The following is an 11,640-nucleotide window of genomic DNA, read 5'->3' as shown; positions in this document are numbered from 1 at the left end:
CTGGCAGGTATTTGGCAGCAGGGAGAAGGGATGCTGAAGGCAGCCTGTTCACCCAGGCACCACGCACGACGTAATCCCAAACGGGGTGCGCTGCAGCGGCTGGGAGACAGCCAGCTCCTCCGGCCCCGCCGCCAGCCAAAAATAGCCGTGGCGGGGTGACTTTCAGCAGGGAAGCGATCTGCAGGCTCTCTGGGCAGGGTGCTGCGCGCTGAAATGCAGCTGCTTTTGAGGCAGCAAGTACTCATCCCTTGGGGTGATAAGCGGAAAGGATCAGGGGATGCTTTTGGTGGGGGAAGATGCCTGGATCTCCGTTTTGCAGCTCACCTGGACACAGTCCTGTCAGCAGGATAACCATCCCTTCCCGGGACAGCTGGTTCCACAGGACAGCACCTACGTGCCAGCTGCTTACCATCACTGGGAGAGGCTGAATTCATCCCCATGACCCAATGCACGCTGCAAATTCCCCTCGTGCATTTATTTCCCTCTTGGTCACTGTGACTCACGCTCTCCATCTGCCTGTTTACAGGCTGTTTTCCCAAGGCCCCTGCAGAGGCAATGACCAGTTGGGAGGAACTGGGCTGCTTGCCCACGTCCTCAAGGGAAAGCCCCCAGAGGTCTGGGAGTGAGAGGCAAGGGACAGGAGTCACAACGCCTGCACACTGGGATGTCTCCAAAGGAATGGAGGCCACTTCGTATCCCACAGACCGGCTACACCCACAGACCGGCTACATCCACAGACTGGCTACACCCAGGAGCCCGGGGCAATACCAGGGCTGGCACTGCCAGCCTGGCTGGCATCAGTCTGGCAGCCAAGCGCCTGCGGGGCAGAAGTGGGTACTACCCACATAGCTCCTTCTCCAAAAGGTCAAGCGTCACCAGCCTGGAAATGGTGCCCACGCTGCCAACCTCCATCTCCCTTTAGTGGGCGTCCGGCATGCCAAGCCCCCCTGGGCCAGGGATGGGGGGGAAGGACCTCAACAAGGTTGAAAAGGGATGGAGGGCTGATGGCAGGGGAAGGGCAGGAGGGTGGAGGGTGCCCCAAGGGCTGGTGGGTTGCCCTTGAAACAGCCCCAGAGGGAGGTTCTTGATGCATGCATCCCATCCATGCATCCAGACCCTGCCTCCCTGGGGATGCTGAGGCACTGGGGAGGGGGAGCAGTAGTGGGGGGAGGCTGCGCTTTGTGGTTTCACGGTGCATCTGTGCCCTTTGAATCCCCACGTGAATGTGGAGGTGGTAAAATGTCACCAGCTGGGCTGCGGGGAAGGGGGCCGGGCGCGTAAAACCTCAACAAAGGGTGGCCATTGTCTAGGGAGAGACGGCGGGGGGCCAGAGGAGCAGCCTGCTGCGTGCCCCTCGGCCCCCCTGGCCCCTGCAGCCCCACAGCTCAGGTGCCTGATGAAAAGGCAGCTTTATCATTCCCCCTGAGCCCCACATGGGAGGTGATGCAGATCCCCAGCGTCTCAGAGCATGGCCCAAACGTGCCCCCCGGGGAAGCAGGGGGACACAGAGGGGAGCACAGTGTGCCCCAGCTCCCTTACTCCACTCTGGGCTGCCAGAGCCGCTCTCCCCCATCCAACCTCCCATTCCCACATCCTGGCAAGCCTGGCCTGTGTGGGCAGATGGGACAATCCTGCTCAGGCTCGAAAAGCAGCCCTGCTCCCCACCCGGTTCCTTCATTTCAGGGCCTTTTATGGCCATCAGCTCGAGCAGGGTGGCAGCCAGAGTGGCTTCCCAGCCTGCGGGGTCCCTTCCAGGCAGGGGGAAGGGACACTGGTGGGATCACCCAGGGATGCTCTGAAGGCAGCTCACCCTCTGCAATCCCACGCATTGGGGTCCTGCTGTGGAACAGCAGCATTTCAGGGGCACCGCATCCAATACGCTGCCAAGTTTACTTTGTGCCTGCTGCTGTGCACTGAGATACATATTGAGGGACACTCCCAAATACTTGGCAAGGGTGAACTCTACAGGGTCCCAAGTGGAGGAATTGTGGCTCAAAAAGCGTTCTTTCCCACCATCTCCCTCCATGGAGCAAGGCTGAATGCTGCAGCCTGGCTTTGGAGTGAGGTGCCAGGGAGCTGGTGGGCACCAGGGACAGGGTGAGTGGAGGACGGTGAGAGCCATCCCAAGCCCTCACCTCCATCCCTGGGCTGATGAGCTCCCAGGCTCCATGCTGGAGCTGGCTGCACACACAGGCAGAGGCAAAGCAGTCCCTCAGCCCTAGGATGAAAGGTGTTGCTGCAAACACCACCCGTCATTTCCTCCTCCATGGCTGGAGCTATGGAACAGGTTCTTCAGCAACCCCTTGGCACAGTGACAGGACGGGGAGAGGCTGGGAAAGGTGCCAGCTGAAACTTAGCACTGCCGGCCAGAGCCGCCCTGCACGCCACCAGGGGAGGGGGACCCCAGACCCCAGCCGTGCTGGTGGGAAGCTGAGCCGGATGCGTGCCGAAGGGTGCTGTGTGGGCCGCTAACCTCAGCTAAAAAACCCTGGGAGATAGCTGTAGGGGAAAATGTGGATTTAGTGCATTGACAAGGTTGGGACCCAAATCTGCCCACCGGCTCCAGCAAAGGTGCAGGGATAGAGATGTCCACAGCAGCTAAGCAAGGTGTGGCCAAGGCTGTAAGGCTGCACCTTGCCCTGCTGGGGCTGGTGGCAAGATGCCCCCTCCCAGCTGCAAACCAGGGTCCCAAACGGGGTCCCCGTTCCCAGGCCAGGGACTGCTGGAGGCAGGGGGCAGACGTGCCAGCAGCTCCACAGCACATGTATCCCAGTGTGAGCCCAAGTGTAGGAGTTTATGGGGCTTTGACGCAGGAGACGTGTGATGGGAGAATTGTTGCCAGGCTTGGGGAAGGATCCAATCGCACTGGGGTGCTCTCAGCAGATTAAGCATTGGAAAGCTCTGGTAATTACTTTGCAGTATAAAAATAGGCCCGGCTTTATCCCTCGCCCTGATCTCCCGCTCCTGCCTTGCCCTGCCCCACTCCTCCCCCCCCACCCAAGGGTGAGCAGATGCCACCCACCCAGCCAGCACAGCAGGAGGGCAGAAAACCACTTCCAGCCCAGTGCCAGCGTCTCTAGGGTGGAAGGGGGTAAAAAAGGGGGGGGGGGGGGGGGTGTCTGGGATAGGGTGGCAACAGCAGCACAGCGATGGCATCTGGCTGGCACATGCAAACTATGCGGGTTGAGGGGCTGACAGAGGAGCTGGGGCATGCGCAGAGGCGTTCCCGCATACTGTGAGGCATTGTGCCGGGGAGGAAACAGCCAGGAGACATCAGCAGACCAGATGCCTGGTCAGGAGAGGACCATGACTGCAGGGTCCTCTCACACAAAGAGGGAGCATGGCTCCAGCTCTGACCAACCCCGCACGCAGGAGGACCCAAGAGAAGGCTGCTCCAGACACGGAGCGTGGAGTGGCACAAATTGACTCATGGCAGTTCCCAGACCTCTCATTTCCCTTTGCTGGGGCCTGGGGACACGTGGTGGTTGGAGCCACAGGAACAAAGCATAGGGCAAATGCTCCCAGACATGTAGTCCAGCCTGTCTTCTCACCTTCTCCCACAGGTCGCAATAGCTCTGGCGGACCTGTATCTCACAGCAAAGCCAAAACATGGCATCTCGCCTTGTTCCCCTCCTTGCATGGTGCCGTCCTCCTTTGCCAGAGCCTGCCTGGCCCAGGCCAAAGGAAAAGCTGCTCTCTGCACCCTCCCTGCGAGGCCTCTGCAGCACCCAGAGCAGGCAGCAGAGCAGGCAGCAGAGCACGCCGGGACCTGTAGTCTGGCAGCAAGCCCCAGCCTGTTCCATGTAACCCGCAGGCTCCCACCCACCCCAGCCCTGCTGGGAAAACGGCTCAGCTGCATCCAGAGGCTTCTGGATTGGGGAAGGGGGGGGAGCAGCTGCCAGCCCTGTTCCAGGCCATGCAAACCTCAGGCTAGTGGAGCAGCACTATAAATATCTCCTTTTGCGAGACTCGGTCACGCAGCTGAGATCACGTAAGGGGCAGCGCTGCCCTTGTGAGGTCCTCTGCGGTGCCTGCGCAGCACAGCCCACTCTCCCCAAGTCCCCCATCACCAGGTTCACGGCCAGGGCACTGGGGTGCAGAGCTGAGAGGTGACTAGCAGAGCGGTGGGTGGATTGTGTGGGCAAGCGTAGGTGGCATCTCTGCCACCAGCACAGAGAGGGGGCAATGCCAGCCCCACAAATCCCTCATCTGCTCCCCTTTTTCCCCATTGCCACCCCCCCCCCTTCCTTTACAAGCGCAACACCCCATAACCCTCCTTGTACTGAGCCGCAAAGCCCCCGCACGGCACTGCCGCGCCCGCACACATTCTCCCTGCCACACTCCGGGCACTCTGCACCCCCTAACTCATGTGCAAATCCTGCAGCCCCTCTGTACCCCGAAACCTGCGGTAGGATGGCTGGGGGGGCAGAGCCCCCGCCCCGCTCCCGTCAGGATGCCTGCAGCCCTTGTCCCCTGCAAAGCCCCCAGCTCCGAGCAGCCCCCCAGCCCGGGGGGATAGTGCGGGCAGCGTGCCTTGGCACCCCCCAGCCCTCGCACGGCACACCGTCGCCCCCAGCCCGGTTTGCAGCCGAACAACCCTCCCCTCCCGCCGGTATTTTTCCATACATCCCACACACACACACACACGCTTGGTCCTTTGTTCTTCGCAAATCCCGGATCCGGCCCCTTCCCGGCAAGAGGCTGCACGCACCCCCTGCCCCCCCGGGGGTTCGCCCCCCGGCCGATACCCCCGGGGTGCCCCGTTGCCCTCGGCGGGGGCGCGGGAGGGGGTACTGGGGGAGGGGTGGGGGGAGCTGAGCCCCGGCCCGGCCACCCCCGCCCGCTTGCCTGGCTGCGGCCGCTGCCTCCTTCGCCTCTGCGCGGAGCCGCCGGGGCACCGGAGCCGCCATGGGGTACCGGGGGTGCCGAGCTGCCCGGGCGCGGAGCCACTAAGCAGTACCGGAGCCGCCGCGGTGCCGGAGCAGCCGAGTTCGCCGGGTACCGGCCCACTGCGGTGCCGGTGCCGCCGGAGCCGCTCTCGGCGCCGCCGCTCTCCGCTCCTCCCGCCCTGCGCCGCTGCCTCCCGTTCCCCCGGGCCGCCACCGCGGGGCCCGGCCGGGGGGGCCGCGTGCTCCCCGCCCCGCTGCCGGGGACGGGGACCAGGACTGCGGCCGGGGAAGGACCCCGATCCCTTCCCGCCCCCCAGTCCCTGCTGCGGCGGGGGATCCGGGCTCATCCCGCCCGTCCCCCCCCCCCGGCTGCAGTCCTCCCCCCCGCGCCTCAAATCTCTGCTCCTGCAAGGTCTGCGCCCCCTCCACCTCCCCGACTTTTCTCCCCTGGGTACTGCTGTCTCCTGTATGCCTGGTCTCTGCTCCCTGCCCCCCCCAGCACCTACGTGCACAGCTCTGATCTTTGCCAGACCACTTTTCTTCCGCCCGCCCTTCAGTCTTCCCTTTCAGGGGTGCTGCTAGCAGGGTGCCCCCCAAGCTCTCCTCTCTCCGGAGTGTAGGTGACACCCCCCCCACACACCACCATAGATGCCCCATCAGCATCGTTCAGTCTCACCGCAGAGACACAGCCCCACCCCACACCCCCCGCCGGGGAAAGGGGACTCCCTGCACTACCACCCCCCCGAAGAAGCAGGTTTCAGCTCCCTTTCCCCTTGCAATAGGGACCCCCCCCGACCATCTGTGCTGTGGGGAGCGATTGCTCTGCCCGGGGCTCTGCAGCTGGAGCAAGCAGGACCCCAAGCTGAGAGCGGGGCAGGATGCCAAGGGAGCACAGGGCAGGGGAGAGGGGCGCAGAGCCACCCACTGCCAACCACCGTGCAAACCACAAGGGTCTCCCGGTGTGCAGTAAGTGACATACGGGGACTGTCCCGAGGACAGGGGGGAGCAGCAGGTACTTGAGGAGCAAAAGGAAGGGGTGACCAATCCCTCCTGCTTGGCCTTGGGTGAGCAATGAGTTGCCCTGTGCCGTTGTGAGAGCGATCCCTGGTCCCGAGTTTCCCGCATGGGTGATGGGGGGCGGGGGGGGTGCAGCCGGCTGCTTGGGGAGGGAGCGCAGTGGGGCCGCAGCAGCCCCAGCTAAGGGCTGGGCTGGGCTGTGAAATCCAGGCACAACCAGACGGGCTCATTGCTTGCCTTGGCTGTGCCCCCTGCCTGGCAAAGCGCCCGTGGGCTGCCGCAGCCCACCCGTGGATCCAACCTGTCTGCAGCCACCCACCTCCAGAGCCCAGCTCTGGGTCATCGCCGTCACCCCATCCCTGCCCTAGGACGAGCCACTGCGGTGATCTCCCTCTGCGGCAGAGGAATCGCCAGAAGGACGGAAAGCTGAGCTGCTCTGACAGGGAAAAGGCAAGTTAAACCTCCCTCCCTCCCTGTTTGGTGGGGAAATTTGTACAAATCCAGTGTTATCCTGGCGCTCCGGGGGCTGGGGCTGTGCCCAGCGGCTGGCAGAGCCCGCACAGCCCGCCCTCCCCCCCCCCCCCCCCCCCCGGCCCCCCGCCCCCGCTGCCTCCCTGGCCGCCCGGCCGCTGCGCTGAGACCGCACCGACTCGTTTCACTCAGGGCGAGCAATGCCAGCTCCCTGCCGAGCGGGGCTGGACGGGGCGGTCGAGCAGCCCTCGTTGGCTTTGCCTGCTGGAATGAGCAGAGGAGGAGGGCTGGTGCCCCGGCAGGGAGGAGGGACCATGACCGGTCTCCTGATGACACTCGGCCAACTCATTGCATCCGGTCTCTGCCCTCCCCTTCCAGCTGCCTGGGCTGGACCGGAGCTGCCCGGACAGAGACGGCTGCCCTGCAAGTCACGCGTCCCCAGGCACTCATTAGGGGTAGGGGACACCGTGGACATGCAGGGGATGAGTGTGGCAGCTCTGGGCCGTTTGTGGGGTGGAGGGAGATGGATGACAGTGGCGGGATGGGGGATGGCACCATAGCACAGTGCACAGGGAGGGGAGTGAGGCATGGTGGCCGCAGGGGCTGTGCCCCGGGGCAGGTGGGAGGCTGTGCCCGGCTCTCCGGAGGGCAGTGCCCGGGTGGAGTGGGCACAGCACTTCCCGGGAGGGCGGCAGAGCCGATGGCAGGGAAGATAACGCTAAAAATACGCCAGCTGCTTTGTTGCCTGCGACAATAGCCTGCAGTATTTTTAGCTGTTTTGTGGCGTTAGTGACAGAGCGGCTTCTCCGGTCCCGTTGCTGCCCCATCGTGGCCTCGGTGCTGCCAGGCAGCCCCCCGACCCCTCGGGGCTGCTTCCCGGTGCTGTGGAAACCGTAACGTTAGAAACTAAACACAAACACCTCGCCCGCTGCCACCCCCGGCTGAGTCACGGCTGCCTGCTCCCCTCGCCCCTGCCTCCGCTTCCCTGCCTCCCAAAAGTGGAGCTGGTGTCCCCCGTGCCAGCCCCGCTCCCACTTACGGGGGATTGCTGCTCTCAAGGGCCAGCCAGGCTCGGGGTTGGCTTCGCTTTCCCCCATCCCGGGACTCCAGTATCTGGGGATTTATGGAGCAGGGTGGCATTGCTGTTCCCATACCCATGACACCAGGACGTCCCCTTGCTTCCCCACTGCAGAGTGCCAGACCCCGAGCAGTACCCAGCTTGCCAGCACGGTCCCAGCCCTCAGACCCAGACCCGCCGGCGGCTGCAGCTCCTGCACAGTCCCTGCCTGCTGCCAGGGATAAAAATAGCTGGGCAGGAGCAGGCAGAGGCAGAAAGAGCTGCTTCACACCCCATGGTGAGGGCCAAGCTGGGGTGGTGTGCCTGGCCCCCTCATCCCACTGAAGGGGAACAGAGTGTATGAACAGAGGAGGTTTTTTTTGGGGGGGTTGGGGCAAGAGCAGTGGTAGGACACGGGGAAACGAGGCAGCTCTTCTCTGCCCTTGAGGGAGGTGTCAGCCCCCCCCGCCCCTCGCCTGCCAGACTCAGCACATGGGTGCCCTCATCCAACCTCGTGGGGGGACAAGAGATGAGTGTGACCCCATCCCACCTCCCGGGGTGAAAGGATGTCCCACCGCAGCACTGCCGCTCTGCTGCCCCAGCCCCCACAGGGGTTTTGGTACGGTTTTCAGGGAGCTGGCAGGCTGCTGTAGGGCAAGCAGGGCTGTAGCCCCATAGCCGACCAGCATGGTTGCCCTCCCTCCACCATCCATGTCCCAAAGCCCCCGGCACCAACCAGTGTCCAAGGGCAAGGAGAGCGGCTGCACCGTCTCCTCCCTAAAATAAGGCAGTGACCAGCAGGCAGGCGGCCGCAGCCGTGACTATGTTAGGATGTTCTAGGGCTGAGGGCAGATCACGTCGTGGGTACAAATTAATTAACACTAAGCAGTTTTGGACGGCGTCCCAGGCTTTTTTTTTTCTATTTTCATTTTAGCCAACTCCAAGCCTGCTGGCGTCTGCCCAGTCCTGGGTCTGGCGGGGAGGGGGGCAGAAGCACCCATGTAGCTGACCCAGCGCCTGTGGGTGCTGGGGTGGCATTGTGGGCACCCCACCAGTGTGATGCATCCCTGCTCCCTAAAATGTGGTTGCCCCTGCTAACTCCAGGTCTTCCTGGCTTTGAGGGCCAGTGCGGCCAAAGGTGGTTTTCAGGGCCCGATGTAGCCCCCGCTTTCCAGCTGTGGGTTTTTTTCAACTCCCCACCCTGCCTGCAAGAGGCCCACACATGCACTTCGTGCCTGGCTCACAGCCCTGAAAATTATCTTGGAAAGGTTTTTTTAAATAAAAGTCATAAGCACCCTCAAATAGTACTTTTATTACCCCAAAACACTGTGGGGGGTGAAGGACTGGGGATTTGGGGTACACAGAGAGGCGTGTGCACACACAGCACCTGCGATGAGAGGGGGGCTGACCTCGGGGGGGGGTTGTGTGTGTGTTTGTGTCCAGCTGTATGCATGTGTCCAGCTGTGCATGTGCGAGTGCGGCTAGGTGAGTGCAGTAGGGCTGCTAGATGGTGAAGGTGTCTGGGTACTTGCTGTGAACATGTCAGGGCTGCACAGGGGACATCCCCGCTGGGGTGTGCAGCACCACTCGAGCTCGGCCCCCAGCATCGTTTCCTGCTGATGAAACAGGTGCTTGTCCCTGCCAGGCCTGTAACTCCCCAGTGAAAAAATGGGTGCGGTGGCTGGGAACATGCCCGTGCCCCACATCTCCCGCACAGGCGGCCAGAGAGAAGCTCTGAGCCAGCCAGCCTCCCCCGCCCAACCCCCCCCCCCCCCCCCCCTTAAATTTATTTCTTCTTCCATCTCCAGTTGTGTGAGCCAGGCTGGCAGCCAAAACCTCCGCAGCTGTATGCACCTCTTGGAGAGTGGCCGCCTGCCCTGGGAGGCTTCAGGGTTCTGGGACCCTGTCCTTTGCCCCTATGGCTGCCCCTCCAAGCACCATAATGCCTCACACCTGCGGCAACCCCAGTCCCAGCCCCTGCCCCGGGCAAGCAGGAGAGGATGGAAAGTGTTAAGTGACATGCCCAAGGTTCCCCCCAGGGAAGCTGTGGCAGAGCTGAAAAGGCTCAAGGCTCCCAGGCTCGAGGAGGGAACTCCCTGCTGGCCACAAGAAATAAAAGCCCAGTCCAGCTCGGCCGCCCTGGAGGAGCAAGGAATTCGGCAGGCATGCCGTGCACGTGTGCTCACCCCATCCGCGCTGCCCACCTGGCCAACAAACGGAGAGAGCGGCACCATTTCCCTGTGCGCACGCACCATTTCCTTGCGTGTTTGTGCACGCTCACGTACATGGCCTACGTGGGTCCAGGCGTTCCATCGAGCCTTGTGTTCACCCCGTGCCTGTGTGTGCAATTTTGGGCTCCCCTGTGCACCCACGCGTAGGTGAATGCATGTGCACCATGGGAGTGTGCGACAGTGTGCAAACATGGAGGTGTGCACATGTGGGGTTGTGCGCGCTCAGTCAGGTGTGTGCACATGCACACAAGCATTTGGGTAGTGGGGTGCGTACATGTGCATATGCACAAGCGTGTGGGGGCCCCACTGTGTGAGTGGGCGTGGGTGCGTGTGGGCTGGCAGCACGCGTGTGAGCTGGCAGCACGCGTGTGGGCTGGCATGTGCCCTGCCCAGGCACCACCAGATGGTGCACTGCATCCATGTTGTCTTTTGGTGACCCAAACCTGCACCCTGCGGAGGGACACGAGGGGTGCATTGCCCTCTGTGGGCTGATGACATTGCCTGGTGCTGGGCCTTGAGTACTTGGCCTCTCCAGCCAGGCAAGAGCCCCCCACCACAGCCAGGGGAAGGTGACCGCCATGTTGACACCTGACGATGCAAACAGTGCCTACAGAGATGATCAGGCTGGTGGATCAGCCACTGGAGGGGGCTTTGCTGCAGGGAGTACCCTCGTGGCAGGGAAGCAAGCAGGGCTTGGGGAAGCTGTAGGGTCTGTACATGATTTGGGTGGGTGGGCAGCTCCCCTCTCCCCTACTGTATCCAGCCCTGCCAGTGGTGTAGCCATGCATAAACATACATAGCATTTTTGGGTGTCAACAGCCCCCCGCCTGCAGTGACTCCAGACCTGCCCAGAGCAGGAGATGCTCAACTCACACCCTCATGTGTGCTGGGGGCTGCAACATGGCCCCCAACCCCATTTCCATCAGGCTGAGACCTGAACAAACTCATTGTATGTGGGCAGAGCAGAGATGAAGGGGATGACTAAGGGGGGTGCGCGAGTTGCAATTTCTGCTCCATCCCCCTCCCAGCTCTATGTGCTTCAGTCCCCACAGCCCCTGCTGGTCTGCCCCATGTGTGTGGGTCACTCTCAGCCACGCAGCCCGCTCCCAGCTGTGGGTGCCGTGGGCCCCGGGAGCTGCCACAGGCCGGGTGGGAGGCTCAGGGCTGCCCAGGAGCCACCCCGGCCCCGCAGCACCTCCGAACCGGCCCGACCTGCCGGGGAGGCCAGACCTGCTGGGGGACCCGGCTGCCTGGCTCGGCGGGTCCCCTCCCTCGCCACCGCCAGCCTCCCCCGTAGGGAAGGGCCCCATCCCCAAAAGCAAAGGAATGAGCCTTTGCAGCAACGCAGGCCCCCTTGCCCAGGGCTGGGAGGGGGCACGCTGCCCGGGGGTGCCAGCCCTGGGGTACATTGTGGCCACCCAGGGAAGAGCCATCGCTGCCCTTCAGACAAAGAGCCCAGCACAAAGCCGCTTTGTGCCCGGACTTGCCGAGTTTTCCCTGCCTGCCGGAGCGCGGCTTTGTCCCGGGAGAGGCCAGGGCACGTACGGGCACGACCGTGTCCCAGTTGCCCGGCGGCGCCCGCTCGACGGCCGCGCCGCCACGATGCGCCGGCCTGGGCTCACAGCCCCCCTGCCCGCGGGCACCGGGACGCAGCGCTGGGCACGGCAGCGACAGCCCGCTCCCGCTCCCGGCGGTGCCCCCGCACCGGGGCATCCCCCCTCGGGGGCCAAGGGATGAGCCCAGGCAGGGGCTGTGGGGGCACTTTGCCAGCAACAGACGCCCCCTCATCCCTGCCCCACCAGCCCCCTTGCCCCAGCCCCTAGTCACACGCACACCCCCCAATCCGCTGCCCCATCCCGCACCCGGGGCTGTCCCGAGTGGGGGCTCACTCCCACGGGCGGGCGTGCCGCGGGGGGGGGGGGGGAGGGGGGCCGCGGCTCCGGGTGAGGGATGGGGGGAGAGCGCAGCCCCGCAC

Source organism: Falco biarmicus, chromosome 13, assembly GCF_023638135.1.
Source record: "Falco biarmicus isolate bFalBia1 chromosome 13, bFalBia1.pri, whole genome shotgun sequence".
NCBI lineage: Eukaryota > Metazoa > Chordata > Aves > Falconiformes > Falconidae > Falco > Falco biarmicus.
This window is presented reverse-complemented; position numbering follows the sequence as displayed.